This window comes from Euprymna scolopes, chromosome 46, assembly GCF_053919585.1.
Source record: "Euprymna scolopes isolate OS-2025 chromosome 46, ASM5391958v1, whole genome shotgun sequence".
Classification (NCBI taxonomy): Eukaryota; Metazoa; Mollusca; class Cephalopoda; order Sepiida; family Sepiolidae; genus Euprymna; species Euprymna scolopes.
In genome coordinates, this window is record NC_136527.1 from 146,925,684 (window position 1) to 146,942,398 (window position 16,715).

General features: G+C 30.0%; 1 long non-coding RNA gene across 1 annotated transcript in view; it reads left to right on the plus strand.

Annotated features, from left to right (window-relative positions):
* The first annotated feature begins 2,457 nt into the window (after positions 1 to 2,457).
* The window catches only part of LOC145271161 (uncharacterized), a 56,041-nt gene continuing 41,783 nt past the window's right edge, over positions 2,458 to 16,715 (plus strand). The window contains exon 1 of the long non-coding RNA XR_013865717.1: positions 2,458 to 2,701. This is a non-coding gene — a long non-coding RNA (uncharacterized LOC145271161). The remainder of the gene's footprint in view (positions 2,702 to 16,715) is intronic.

Below are 16,715 nucleotides of genomic sequence, written 5' to 3' on the forward strand. Positions count from 1 at the left end.
AAATTTATATTATATTTCAGGCTGCTCACATGTAATCGCATATAAAAAGTAAAATTTGATTGGGGGGGGATAGGATTTATGTGAGGGTGAAAGTCCTCCGTTAAATATTGATATGATTTCTAGTTGTAGTTATTAAAAACTGTCTGCCGTCGACTTTTTTCATTTTAACATAATTTGTTTTGGGTTTGTATTACTGTAGGCACCGCCAAAACTGGGGGGGCAGGTCAGTACTTTTTGACGGACCGTCTTTTTAAAAATCTACCAAAAATCAGGTAATTATCCGATCAATACGAAATTTTCAGCGATTATTAGGAGAAGAATGAACTTTATAACAGTGTACTTATTTTTGATAAACGATATTTATATATATATATTTTTTTGCTTACAAAACCCCCCCTTGTTTTGAAGTGGGAACAAATATGCTTAAAATAATCATCTGAAACTGAACAAAACATATTGTGTTGTTGTAAGAGACAGAATTATAGATTAAAAAAAAAACAAACAAAAAACATTGTTTGCATACCTTATTTTGACGTCTGAATATCAGAACTTCGATTGTGTTTAATTATCCCGCTTTTGAGTTTTGAAGTGTGAAATTCGGTGAATATGTTAAGTAAAATAATTAATTTAAGTTAAGCAAAAAAAAAAAAAAAAATTTTTATATTTATACGAAAAAAGCCATTTTAAAATTTTTGATAAATAAATTAACAATTTTTTTTTAGCGAGCCGAATAATGCATGACCATTATTAAACAGAGCATGCTTTGAATAATCGATACAAAAAAAAAAAATTCGATAAATATTGTGCCCTTTGTGTTAAAAATAGCATCTTTTTTTTCGATCTCGTTTGAAAACGTTTGCCGCCTTTCGACTACGGTGGACCAAACGCGCTGAAATAATTTTTTTTTATTCTGCTTTAAATTGCCCCCTCCCCCCATTTTGGGGAGCCTGGCCCCCACACACATACACATTAAAAACCAAACTCATACAAATGGTCACCCATCTGGTACTGGCCAGCCTCAGCTTAATAATACATTGAAATTTTCGTCACTGAAAAATAAGTTTTTTTGGCCTGTTTGGTCTTCCATAGTTTTCGTCTCAATCAAAAGAAAACGTAAACAGAGTCGATCTGAACTCTACGGCGACGCGAAATGTCTGGTTACCTATATGAATAAGTGGAATTATTTGAAATTCAGGTACTTATATTATAATATTTTTGCATATTCTCTTAGAAAATCATCCTAAATCTTAGTTAGACAATAAATGAATAAATAAATTATTTCAAAACCCCTTTTTTTTAAATATTTAAGTACGTTATTTGTGCAAGACAAAAAATATCAATTGTTAACTTTTTGGGAAAATTTAACATTTAAAATTGAATTAAAAATAGTAGAAAAAGTTTTACATTATTCTGTTTTCTATATGATAAAATTCAGAGTTTTATCTTTCTGGAAAAAAAAAAAGTTACTCAGAAATAATGGATTGTAATAAATGTAATTTAGTTTTAAAAAACAACAACAACTTGATTTTGCGGCCATTTTTGGCGGTGCCTATATTACTGTACACATAGATTCGAAAAAAATTGTCAAAAAACAAGTATATAACAAATAAATGTTATCAAAGGCACGATAAAAGTTACTTTTCTACCAAACTGGATATATTTTTCGTGTTTTTATTCACTATAACATGTTTATTCAGCTCGAAAGCCATACCGTGTTTACCGATGTATTGGAAAATTCAAGATGGCGTCTGACTCCCTCTTTAACACGGTAAGTTTGGGAAAAGGTGTTATAAATAAAAAACTGGATAAAATGCTGTTAAATACTGGCTCAATATATGTTACCGTGACATAGGTTGACATATATTCGGCGGGTTTTTAAAAACCCACCGAATATATGTCAACTTATGTCACGGTAACATATATTGAGCGAATTTCTAACAGTATTTTGTCTAGTTTATTATTTATAACACCCTTTCCCAAACTTACCGTGTTAAAGAGAGAGTCAGACGCCATCTTTAATTTTCCAATACATCGGTAAACACTGCATGATTTTCCAGCTGAATAAACATGTTACATTGAATAAAAACACACAAAAAATATCCAGTTAGGTAGAAATGTAAATTATCTTGCCTTTGATAACATTTATTTGTTATATATTTGTTTTTTTGACAACTTTTTCGAATCTATGTGTACAAACCCGTTTTTTTTTATTCAATTGTAAGGTTGAAGTATAGAATAGGTAACTACATCCTCCCCTCCAAATGTTAAGAATGGCTTTTTAAATAATAACGTTATTATTTACGTCCGGATCACTCTCTGCACTAGTACCCAAATATCAAAACTTGATAGAAAAAAATTCGTCACACTTAAATAATGAACGGATATTTTTTACACGAGGAACAAAATAACGATTACACCGTTTTTTTTACACGAGGAACAAAATAACGATTACACCGTTTTAACATGACCTAAATTCATTGTTCCTTTGCAGTTGATTTTCTTTTTAAATAATTTCTCGTTTAAATCGTGTTTTTCATCTTTTAATTTTGATTCTTTTATATTTTCATATATTTTATTTCTTAATATCAAATCAAAAGTTGTATCAATTTACTAAAGAAATCCTAACGAACAAAACAATATTTTCTGTTTTGAACACAAAAGAATTCATCCCGATTTTTTTTTTTCATTCTCGGAATGAAAGGTAAGTTTTTTCCCTTCTTCTTTTAAACTGTTTAAATAATCCTATTCAGTAACTGTTTAAATTATTTGCATAACTTTTAAAATAATCTTAAACATAAAAAAGGTTATTTTTATTACAATGAAAATATATTGATTCCGCCATACTTTATAACAAACCTAAATAACAAAAAAAAAAAGTTTGAATCTTCGATTTAAAAGTTTCTCAAAATTACTTTTTTTCTTTCTGATATTTAAAAATGTGTTTATTTAAGTAAAACGTATGTGATTTCTGTGGAAATAGTAATATTCATCATAAATATAATATTTGGTTATCTTTCAGATGCAAGGTTCATTGTTTACTTGCGGTTTTAACGATGTAAGATTCCGTTGTACGGAAGACCAAATCGGCCAAAATGTCTATGATGTTTTTATTGGCGCTTTTCTTCGCATTTTTAATAACATTTTTTTGCACCATTTACAAGTTCTTTTTACAAATAATTTTTTTAATACTGTAATAGTAAAATTAAGATACATTTATTAATTATACGGAAAAAGTATCTCGTAATGTTTTCACACGAGATTTGTTTCCTGTTGATTTCTCTTTTTTTTTTAATATTAAAATTGATTTACTATTTAAAGTGATTTTAACGCCTTTAACATGACGGAGTTTACAATGAAAACCAAATTACCGTTAAAATTAAAATAATCTTTATTAGAAATTTGTAACAAAATAACAAAATTATAAAACTATTAGATTAAAATTGAGAACTTTTAATTAAACAACGTGAACATTTTATAATGAGTGTTTTGATGAAATGTATTTTTAATAATAAAAAAATAATAATTTTTATTAGAAATTTGTAACTGAAGTTAGAAATCAACAGGAAAAAAATCTCGTGTGAAAACATTATGAGATACTTTTTTCGTATAATTAATAAATGTAACTTTATTTTACTATTACAGTATTTAAAAAAATATTTGTAAAAAAAAAAAAAAACTTGTAAATGGTGCAAAAAAAATGTTATTAAAAAATACGAAGAAAAGCGCCAATAAAAACATTGTAGACGTATATTATCATTTAAACAGTATATCAATTTAAATATTTAAATTTAGTAAATAAATTTAAATATTTAAATTATAGCCGATTTGGTCTTCCGTACAACGGAATCTTACATCGTTACAACCGCAAGTAAACAAGGAACCTTGCATCTGAAAGATAACCTAATATTTTAATTCAAAGCTGGTCGAATTGTGAGATAAAAGAAAAAACTGCTTTTTCGATATTTAATCTTAACGTTTTTTTTTGTTTGTTGTTTTTTTTTTAATTTCCTCTTCCTATTGTGTTGCCAGAAATTCCTTTTGATTTTTTAATCTAATATTTTAAATTGTTCAATCATTAATTATATAATTATTATTATAAAAATATAATTATTGTAAAAGAATTAAAAAATAAATAAATTATTGTTTAAACATGTAATCATTGGTTAATTATTAATTACGTAATTCTTATTATTAAAATATAATTATTGTAAAAGAATTTTAAAAAAATGTAATTATTGATAAAACACATAATTATTGTTTAATTATTAGGCACTGCCAAAAATGGCCGCAAAATCAAGTTGTTGTTGTTGTTTTTTAAAACGAAATTACATTTATTAAAATCCATTATTTCTGAGTAACTTTTTTTTTCCGGAAAGATAAAACCCTGAATGTTATCATATAGAAAACAGAATAATGTAAAACTTTTTCTACTATTTTTAATTAAATTTTAAATGTTAAATTTTCCCAAAAAGTTAACAATTGACATTTTTTGTCTTGCACAAAAAACGTACATAAATATTAAAAAAAAAAAGGTTTTGGAAATAATTAATTTATTTATTTATTGTCTAACTAAGATTTAGGATGATTTTCTAAGAGAATATGCAAAAATATTATAATATAAGTACCTGAATTTCAAATAATTCCACTTATTCATATAGGTAACCAGATATTTCGCGTCGATTTAGAGTCTAAATCGACACTGTTTACGTGTGCGTTTGCTAAGAAGAAAACTATGGAAGACCAAACAGGTCAAAAAAACTTATTTTTCAGTGACGAAAATTTCAATATATTATTAAGCTGAGGCTGGCCAGTACCAGATGGGTGACCATTTGTATGAGTTTGGTTTTTAATGTGTATGTGTGTGGGGGCCAGGCTCCCCAAAATGGGGGGGGCAATTTAAAGCAGAATAAAAAAAAATTATTTCAGCGCGTTTGGTCCACCGTAGTCGAAAGGCGGCAAACGTTTTCAAACGGGATCGAAAAAAATGATGCTATTTTTAACACAAAGGGCACAATATTTATCGAATTTTTTTTTTGTATCGATTATTCAAAGCATGCCCTGTTTAATAATGGTCATGCATTATTCGGCTCGCTAAAAAAAATTGTTAATTTATTTATCAAAAATTTTAAAATGGCTTTTTTCGTATAAATATTTAAAAAAAATTTTTTTGTTTTGCTTAACTTAAATTAATTATTTTACTTAACATATTCACCGAATTTCACACTTCAAAACTCAAAAGCGGGATAATTAAACACAATCGAAGTTCTGATATTCAGACGTCAAAATAAGGTATGCAAAAATTTTTTTTTTTTTTTTAATCTATAATTCTGTCCCTTACAACAACACAATATCTTATGTTCAGTTTCAGATGATTATTTTAAGCATATTTGTTCCCACTTCAAAACAAGGGGGGGTTGTAAGCAAAAAAAAGTATATATATATAAATATCGTTTATGAAAAATAAGTACAGTTATAAAGTTCATTCTTCTCCTAATAATCGCTGAAAATTTTGTATTGATCGGATAATTACCTGATTTTTGGTAGATTTTTAAAAAGACGGTCCGTCAAAAAGTACTGACCTGCCCCCCCCCCAGTTTTGGCGGTGCCTATTAATTATTAATTATGTAATTATTATTATAAAAATAAAATTATTGTAAAAGTCCTATTTCAGTAAAACAATTTGATTATTGAAAGTTAAACATTTTACATTATTTTAAAATTAGAAAAATTAATTGAAATCTCATGAAATCATTAATAAACAAAAAATCAAAATGCACAAAGAGGCATAGAACAAATTGTTGATCATGTTGATGCGTTAAAATATGTTATATCTTCCTTGTATATTATTATGTATTCCAAAACAATATCATTTCGAATTATGTTTGTTTATTTGTGTATTTAATATAAATCATTGGTACTTATGCATTTTTGTTCCCATGAACATGAAAGGCATTCTTAACATAGGGTGTTTTGTAACTATTTTGTGCTTCCACCTAACAATTTAATCAATAAAAAATATTGTGAAACTTGAATTTAACCTGAAAAAATCTATTAAATATTGCTTTACAAGGGAAAAGAGAAAATGGCCGTTTGTTTTTTTTTGTTTTTGTGCAAACAGGCATAAGTCATTTGAACGAAAATAAGGAGGCGGTCATGCCTGGCATGTGTAGCTTTTGAGTAATCCCAAGTAGTCACCCATCTTAGAATGACCAGACAAAATATGGCTTAACTTTAGTCATCTGCATAAGTCATTTGGTCGAATAATGAAAATGACTTGGCGGAAAGTCTTAAAACATAGTAAAACGATTCTCATTTCCTTTCTACACCTCTCCCCCCTCTCTCTCTCTCTGTCTTTCTCCACCCCCCCTCTCTCTCTCTCTCTCTCTCTCTCTCTCTCTCTCTCTTCATTTCTCATAAACAAAGATGGAAAGAAAATGGTTGTATGAAAAAAACAAATAATCTTAGCTAATGTATCGTCTCAAACCTAATTTAATAAGCGTATTTTTTTTTGTTCTGGAATGTTTTGTTCGTAATGTTTTGTTTGACTATCGTATCTAACTATTTTTAACCTGCTAATAACTTTGGTAAAGTTGTCATAACGTCTAAATTAATATTTTTATTTGTATCGTACTTCGCAGTTTTTGCCGATAAGAATCTGTCAATAAAAACATTGAATTAAGACATCGCCGTTACTGAGTGGAATATGAACTACTAAAGAAGTTAGAAGAACTCCCTAAGGATGCGGTATTAAAATTATTTCAACATCAAGATATGGATTCAGATCTAGTAGTAGAATATTTAAAGAAAAATGCAGTATTCACTCCAGATATAAACGTTACCTCCTTTAATAAAAATACTAATATTATGGATCCTTCTGATGTAGATCGTAGTTATGAGAACTTAATTATTTTTGATGATGTAATTCTAGAAAAACAAGTAAGTGTGAAGATTATTATATTCGTGGAAGACACTCAAATATTGTTTTTATATCTCACAAAACTATTTTAAATTAAACAAACCACCAGAGAAAATTCGAATCTATTCTTTTCTATCAAGATAAAAGATCTCTTAGATTTATCTATGAGGATTACGCCTGGGATGATATGTTTTATCCTGAATTCCGAAAATCATTTAATGGTATATGGAATAAGGACTTTGGTTTTTTATGTATAGATCTTAGTAAAAAGAGAGATCAAGGGAAGTATAAAGATAAGTTTACTCCTTTAAATCTATAATAAAATGGATATATTTGGAAGAACAATAAATTCAAAAACTCAAGTATCAACTGTGAAAAATACTGATTATGTAAAGAATGGAATTGCCTCAGGAGAAATTGATATGAATTCTCAGCATATAAAACATCTTAAAACACCAGTAGATTCCAATGATGCAGTTAATAAACAATATGTAGATTAAAAAGAAATAAATATTACAAAGAATCTTGATATGAAGAATCTTAGAATTCTTTTTATTTTTTGGCACATCCAAATTCGTTCATGCAATCCTCAACAATATCACTGAATTGACGCGCCATAGCACTAAACGATATTGTTGGCATGCTGATTCAGCGATATTGTTCAGTGGCATGTCGTGTAGGTCGACAGTGTTGTTCGGGAACATGTTTCTCGATATAATGATAGTGTTCGGTGGCATGGCATGTTGATTTGACGTTATTGTTTGGGATTGCATCGACAGATTTGCACAGGACTGTGCTGTTACTGTTTTTGGGTGCTCTCTTGATGTGTCGAGCTATTTTGGTCATCATAGCCTTAGATCCAAAGCTCATATTTGATGGCAGTGAATCCAGACAGTTATTAGTGGAGTGATTGGAGAAAGTTGAACTAATATGTCAGGTGAGTGGGGTGAAATGCATTGAGTGCGTCATTCTGATGTGCTTGTCAGGCGGCGCATATGCTGTGTAACAGCAATTTGATGAGGAAAAGCCAATTTTGATTGTAGAAACAAAACACTGTACACAGTATTTGCTTTGGATTCTTCAGCTGCATGGAAGGAGTTCACAGCACACCGAGTGAAACAGTCAATGTATTTTTGGCTGAACTACGCAGGCTTGTTGTTCTGTTTGGTGTGTATCAGATCAATGTCTACAATGTGCATTCATTACTGGATTGGCGAAACATGTGGAAGACTTGTTACGAGCATCCTCCCAGACGGATAACCTAGATCTATCACATCTGTTGGCAAGCAATCCTGCAATTTTAAAGAACTGCACGGGTGTTCCAGAGCAATAGATGTTGGTGTAAAGCCCTGAAAACCTATCACGTGTTACCGATGTCAACAGTGAGGGCACATTTCTCAATTTTTCCACAAAACAAGAGGACGAGAATTCAGTGCCAATCTCATCTCCCAAACTGGTGTAAATGGCGCATCACTGTTCACATGCACACAGTAATTGGTCTGGAACATGTGGAAGACTTGTTATGAGCATCCTCCAAGATGGATAACCTAGATCTATCACATCTGTTGGCAAGCAATCCTGCAATTTTAAAGAACTGCACGGGTGTTCCAGAGCAATAGATGTTGGTGTAAAACCCTGAAAATTCAGTGCCAATCTCATCTCCCAAACTGGTGTAAATGGCGCATTGCTGGTTATCATTGTTCACATCAATGGACTACCGTGTACAGATGCACACAGTCATTGGTCTGCAAGGAATGGGTGAGAAAGTAACCCCAATGCTGTCAGCAGATGGAAGCACATTTAGTTGCTATGGAATAGGAATGATGCAAGTCAACCTTGGTTCAATGTGGAGTATTGACATAGAAGTCTTAGTTTTGAATAGATACTTACTGAGATTTTATCTATTGCTTGGCTTGACGCAATCAAGCGACTGACTGTATCTAGTGAATGTGAGGTTACATTTCTTGTGGAGAAAGAAGTAGCTTACCGTTAAAGCAGCTGCGCATTTGTGCCTGCAGAGCACAAATTGAGAATCAAGATGGCGCCCGCATGCGTTTATGTGGAAAAAAGTCTCGGGGAATCTCGGAGAATCTCGTACCCTGATTCCATAAATAACGAGGAAAGGAAAGCGGGAAGACAGACGATTTTTAGTCATTAAAGCGAACGGACGTGTGTAAAAGAAGAGGTAGAAGAAAAGAGTGTGGTGAACGAAACAAACAACGACTCGGTTGAAAGTAGAGTTGTAACGAACACATTTCCACATTTCAGCAAGACTAATTTTGTTGTTTTCATCATTACTGAGCTTGACTTCTCTGCCGAGTATAAGCAGAACACTCAGAAGTGGACTACATTGTGGAAATAGGCTAGCGACCAACCTCCACTTATGTTGAGAAATAGACTTGTAAAGTATCCAACCTTAACACCAATGTGTGAGGAATATGATTGTGAACTGCAGGTGTAGATCGATAATGGTTGGCTCCTGCCATATTCTGAGGATTAACTGGTTCTTCAAACGGTCTAATTCTCCTCATGGCTATTGTTCAGAAGAACAAACAAAATGTGCATTTTTTATGGATTATCAGGAACTAAATGAGTATATGGACGTGCATATGGCCAATATATATATATATTATATATATACACACAAGTCGATTTTTTTTCTCCTATTAGATATTGGATCAGGTAAGGAGAACTTTAGGAGCATTGTTTAAATTTAAATATATATGTAACTTTAGAAAACCAGTACTGTGATACTATCAATGTTGCCCTCTCCCTCACCAGTGTTAGGAAATTATTATGGTGGCATGGAAGTGACCTTCCAGCAGTGCCCTATAGACTTACTTACCGAATTGTATTTTCAGTGTGCAGGAAACTGACTGGCCATTTCCTGGTGTATGGCTGGTTATACGTCGCCACAGCATTTGAAAAATGAAGAGAAAATATGATGATAACTTATGTGGAGTTTGAGTGTGAATACGTGTCATGTTACTATAGTGGGTTCTTCACTATCTGAACCCAAGTTACATTTGTGGCCTATTTGAGTTCGTTTTATAATCGTCTAAATGTTCTTATGTGGGTGTGTTTGTGTGTGTGTTATATATGTATTCGACACACCTTATCAATTTAGGCGTTGGTCTTTTGGTCTACCTGGAACTTTGTCTTTTTTTGGAGGGAAGCTAGAAATTGATTGAACGAATACATTTCACTTCAAAACGATGGTTGGTTTTATACATAGCTTAATTCTATTAGTCACCATTTTTATAGACACGTCAGATCCTTCCCCAGTGAATGGGGACAACTTGTTTAACCATCTCTTTGACGTCCAAATTCTAACTCACCTATTTTCTCAGCTAATAGAACATGTAACAACAACCACGTCCTTCCAGTCAGCTATTTTTAGAGCTTTCGCTGCAACTTACCTAAATAATGTTTTGACAACTTTTTATCAAAACATAGCTTCACATCTAATCTCTTGTTTAACTCGCCAGTTATATTGATAGATAGATCGGGATAGATACACATATCTATATAAATAAATAGATAGATAGCAAGATCGATAGATACACAAAAATAGCTAGATAGTTCGACAGACAGATAAATAACAGATAATTTCTTGTGTTCGAAAAACTACATAACAGTTGCATTGTACTAAAATGTTTGCCTAAAACCTAAATAATAAGAATGAACGGAAATGTTTTACAGTTTTTTTTCTTCCCCAAAACAAGTCACAATGCCAGTCGGACCTAAGGGACTTCTATATAGGATTAAAACTACAGTAATATCATATGACAATACGTTTAGGTTTAATATTTTCTGCTTTTTTTATATCGTGGTTGGATATCGTCTCTTCCCATTTCTGAAAATATAATCGTTAAGCTGATGAAATTTGCCACTACATCTGTTGAATTTAATTTCAACAATGTAATGTATCGGTAAATAGGTGTGTCGATGGGCTCAGTTTTAGGGCTGATAATGGCAAATATTTTCGTGGGTTTCCATAAAAAGAAATTGCTCTCTGGACTCATGAAATCTTTGGTCTATTTTCGATATGTTGACGACACATTTTGTATCTGTAATGCAATACAATAGAGGCAAATAAGTTATACTTATGAAGAAGAGTTTAACTCATCCATAGCGATGTATTAGTAACTAAAACACCATCTAGTTACCTTACATCATGGGACTGTATATGCGCTGGAATTCATTTTGCTCCCGAAAATGTAAGATAAACAGTGAATGACTTACAAACTAAGGTTAGCGAATATAGTTTTTAGGAATTTATTTCAATTTATTTTTTTTTTAACTTTTTCTTTTTTTTTTCACATTTTTTATTTCATTTATTCTCCTTTCTCTTTTTATATTTCTAATTTTTCTCATGTTTTCTCGTTTCTTATTTCTGTGTTTTTTTCGTTTCTTTCATTTAATGTTTTCTTGTTTCTTTCATTTAGTTTTTTGTTTCTTTCATTTAGTTTTTTGTTTCTTTCATTTAGTTGTTTCTTTCATTTAGTTTTTTGTTTCTTTCATTAATGATCTGCTCAAAATCAAAATTGGATGAGGAATTTAAAGTAATTACTGATATCCTATCCAATTACTGATATCCTATCCAATTACTGATATCCTATCCAAAAATGGGTACCCTCTGGATGTGATTAGGTCAGTTATGCAAACAAAAATAGTGGAATTCTCTGTAACTAAAATTCAAACAGTTAATGAATGTCCAGTATTTCTATGTTTGCCGTGACTGGGGACCGTAAGTGAGAAATTCGCAAAGCAAATCAACTCACCAGTGCAAAATTGTTATTTTGTTTCAAATGTCTGTGTTGTCTATGAGAACATTAATGCCGTCATCTCGAAAAGATGGTCTACCCCCCATCATAATAATAATGTAATTTATAATTTTGAATGTTGTTGCAATACCAACTGTGTAGGTTGAACAACATGAAGATTGGATGGAAGAATCCAGCAACACATACCTACAAAATCAGAAATGGGACATACAAAACAACAGACGTACTTGTCAACACATACTTACTGAGCACCTTATAAAAAACCGTCATGTGCAACGAACTTTAGCACAAACATTTTTTCAATCCTGAGTCGTGCTCACTCATTATTTTATCTAAAGATCTTGGAGACTATTCACGTCTGGTTAAGAAGGCCTTCTCTCTGTAAACAGAAGGAATGCCTCTTAGGTTTGAGTGTGATTAGTGCTAAGATCTTTGAGTTATATAACGTTGCTTTATTCACTTTCCCCCATTTTCTTATCTTTTTTCCCCAACACATAATTTAACGCAACATGATTTTATTTATTTTATTTGTACATATTTTCAATTATCATTTGGGTTTTTTTCTCCCCCAAAACAAATCCCTCATTTTTATTCCTCTGTTCACCCCGTTGACTTTATTTTAAAATCATGAATTTAAGTTTTTCCTTTATGACTGCGATAAAGAATCATGATACAAATATATCTCTTCTCACTATGATGAAAATCAATAAATATTATTTCAACTAGATAATAACTTAAGCAACACTTATATAAACGGAGAAAATTCTAGAGTCTAACAGACCGAGGGAAAGAATTATTAGAATAAAAGGTTTTCTGATACATAGATACATAAACAGTGAAGGTGTGAGATTTTGCTGATAGTCGGGTTTATTCAAAGTGTGTACGCCGAGGGGGCACAATTACCTATCACACCACATTCTGTGAAATTACTTATAAAACAGGCATGCGGATGCAAGGTTGTAGAAATATGATCAAGTGGAGCTTAAACGTATAGATGGAACCTATTAGATTAAATACTCTTTTTTAATGTGTCTAAGATGATTGTTATTGTATGTGTAGCCATCTATATGTTGTTACAATAGTCAACCACTTGTAGTTACAAAAAATTTTTATGTTCAGATGAATTAAAATTAACACACTGATAAGTTAAACACTTGTAGTTACAAAATTACGATGATGAAAATCATAGCAAAACAATATTTAACGTGTCTAACATGATTGTTATGGTATTTGTAGCCATCTATATGTTGTTACAATAGTCAATGCATATGCAAACGTAGTCGTCCAGGACAGTCTCAGTCAAAAGTAATTTTCTAACAGGGTTGCGCAAGCCCATCTTCTTTCAAGAATTTTTTCCAATGTTTTTAAATTATTTGCTAATGAATTTGACAATTAGTAAACTAAAAAATTGTTCAAACCAAACGAACCATTACATTGTTCCTACCAATATTTAAAGACAAATGAAACATTAAGTTAACCACTTGTAGTTACAAAAAATTTTTATGTTCAGATGAATTAAAATTAACACACTAATAAGTTAAACACTTGTAGTTACAAAATTACGATATACCTATCACACCTATCATTTTCTTTTCTTTTTTCCCCAACACATAATTTAACGCAATGTGTTTTTATTTGTACATATTTTCAATTATCATTTGTGTTCCCTCAATTTTTATTCCTCTCTTCACCCCGTTGACTTTATTTTAAAATCATGAATTTAAGTTTTTCCTTCATGACAGCGATATATAAATTTTGTACCCCTCAAAGAATCATGATACAAATATATCTCTTCTCACTATGATGAAAATCAATAAATATTATTTCAACTAGAAAATAACTTAAGCAACACTTGTAGCAACTTACTCTATGTCAAGTTAGAAAATATCTGATCATTTTTGTGATGTGTCTTGTATGAATTTTTTTAGATGAAATAAATCTACATGTTGTGGTTCAATCTAATAATATTGACCGGACGTGAATAGTCTCCAATATTATTTCTATATTGACACAGAGTAAGTCAATACAAGTGTTGCTTAAGTTACTATCAAGTTGAAATAATATTTAGTGTTTTGTTGTGATTTTCATCATAGTGAGAAGACATATATATATATATATGTATATATATATATATGTATATATATATATACAATATTACAATATATATATACTTGTATCTTAATGTAACAATGAAAGTAAATAACCATATGTCCACCTAATATGTATTATTGCATACAATATTTTGCTTGCTTAAAGCATGTATTTATAACTGATATATAAATATGCAAAATTATCAAATATATTGAAACATTTTATTCATGTTGATTTGTACCTAAAATACACAAAATTGGTTGAAAAAGCTGCCGTGATATTCTACATATTTCCATATCTATTCATTCATATGTTTTTTTTCTTACATTTGTAAATTCCATTATTCCATCAGCATTTGTTTGAGGGAATATATCCACTCACCTCTAATTCATCCGAACATAAACAATTATTTTTTAACTACAAACGTTTAACTTATAAGTGTGTGTCAGTTTACTAAGTCTTAAATACATTAGCACATAATTTCAGAACATTAGAAAGATTTCTTAAAAGGTGTTTTTTTTCACCCCTGCAAGAAATTTATTTGGGACTGGGACTATCTTGGACGTCTATATTTTCATATGCATTGTGTATGGTTGCAACGTATAACTTTGATTAATTAACTAATCAATTGTTTATATAGAAGACATTGGAGACTAGGTACAAAGCTACTTGATATAAGAAATATTAACAAGAACGAAATATGATAGAACAGAGGCAGTATTTGCCTTATCTGAAAAGACCAAAATTATAAGAAACACAGTATGAATTGCATATTGCTTTTGAGAAACAAATTGCTGGAAGCTGGCGAAAGCAATGACCCAGTAAATTACCACTTCATAAGCCTCCGCCCACCTTTTGCCAAAATATTTGAGTCCATAATTAACCAAGCTCTAGTCCGTCACCTTACAGATGCTAAACTTCTTACCAACCAACAATATGGATGCCCGTTCCACAGCAGACATTGTAACTATAATCTTTGAGCGTATATACCATTCACTTAATAAAGCATATACCATTTACTTGACAAAGCACTATGATGAAAATCAATAAATATTATTTCAACTAGATAATAACTTAAGCAACAGTTATATCAACTTACTCTTTGTTAAGTTAGAAAATATCTGATCATTTTTGTGATGTGTCAGACATATATATACAGATATAAAACAAATCCCTCATTTTTATTCCTCTCTTCACCCCGTTGACTTTATTTTAAATATATTTAATCATGAATTTAAGTTTTTCCTTCATGACTGCGATATATAAATTTTGTACCCCTCAAAGAATCATGATACAAATATATCTCTTCTCACTATGATGAAAATCAATAAATATTATTTAAACTAGATAATAACTTAAGCAACACATGAAATAAATCTTCATGACTGCGATATATAAATTTTGTACCCCTCAAAGAATCATGATACAAATATATCTCTTCTCACTATGATGAAAATCAATAAATATTATTTCAACTAGAATAGAAGTTATATATATTATATAAGATAATAACTTAAGCAACACTTATATCAACTTACTCTTTGTCAAGTTAGAAAATATCTGATCATGTGTCTTGTATGAATTTTTTTAGATGAAATAAATCTACATGTTGTGGTTCAATCTAATAATATTGACAGCAATAACAATAAAAATAAATCTACATGTTGTAGTTCAATTTAATAATATTGACAACACAACCAATAAAAATAAATCTACATGTTGTAGTTCAATCTAATAATATTGACAGCAATAACAATAAAAATAAATCTACATGTGGTTCAATCTAATAATATTGACAGCAATAACAATAAAAATAAATCTACATGTTGTGGTTCAATCTAATAATATTGACAGCAATAACAATAAAAATAAATCTACATGTGGTTCAATCTAATAATATTGACAGCAATAACAATTAAAATAAATCTACATGTTGTAGTTCAATCTAATAATATTGACAGCAATAACAATAAAAATAAATCTACATGTGGTTCAATCTAATAATATTGAAAGCAATAACAATAAAAATAAATCTACATGTTGTGGTTCAATCTAATAATATTGACAGCAATAACAATAAAAATAAATCCACATGTGGTTCAATCTAATAATATTGACAGCAATAACAATAAAAATAAAGCTACATGTTGTGGTTCAATCTAATAATATTGACAGCAATAACAATAAAAATAAATCTACATGTGGTTCAATCTAATAATATTGAAAGCAATAACAATAAAAATAAATCTACATGTTGTGGTTCAATCTAATAATATTGACAGCAATAACAATAAAAATAAATCTACATGTGGTTCAATCTAATAATATTGACAGCAATAACAATAAAAATAAATCTACATGTGGTTCAATCTAATAATATTGACAGCAATAACAATAAAAATAAATCTACATGTTTTGGTTCAATCTAATAATATTGACAGCAATAACAATAAAAATAAATCTACATGTTGTGGTTCAATCTAATAATAATGACAGCAATAAAAAAAATAAATCTACATGTTGTGGTTCAATCTAATAATATTGACAGCAATAACAATAAAAATAAATCTACATGTTGTGGTTCAATCTAATAATAGTGACAGCAATAACAATAAAAATAAATCTACATGTTGTAGTTCAATCGAATAATATTGACAGCAATAACAATAAAAATATATCTACATGTGGTTCAATCTAATAATATTGACAGCAATAACAATAAAAATAAATCTACATGTTGTGGTTCAATCTAATAATATTGACAGCAATAACAATAAAAATAAATCTACATGTTGTGGTTCAATCTAATAATATTGAAAGCAATAACAATAAAAATAAATCTACATGTTGTGGTTCAATCTAATAATATTGACAGCAATAACAAAAAAAATAAATCTACATGTTGTGGTTCAATCTAATAA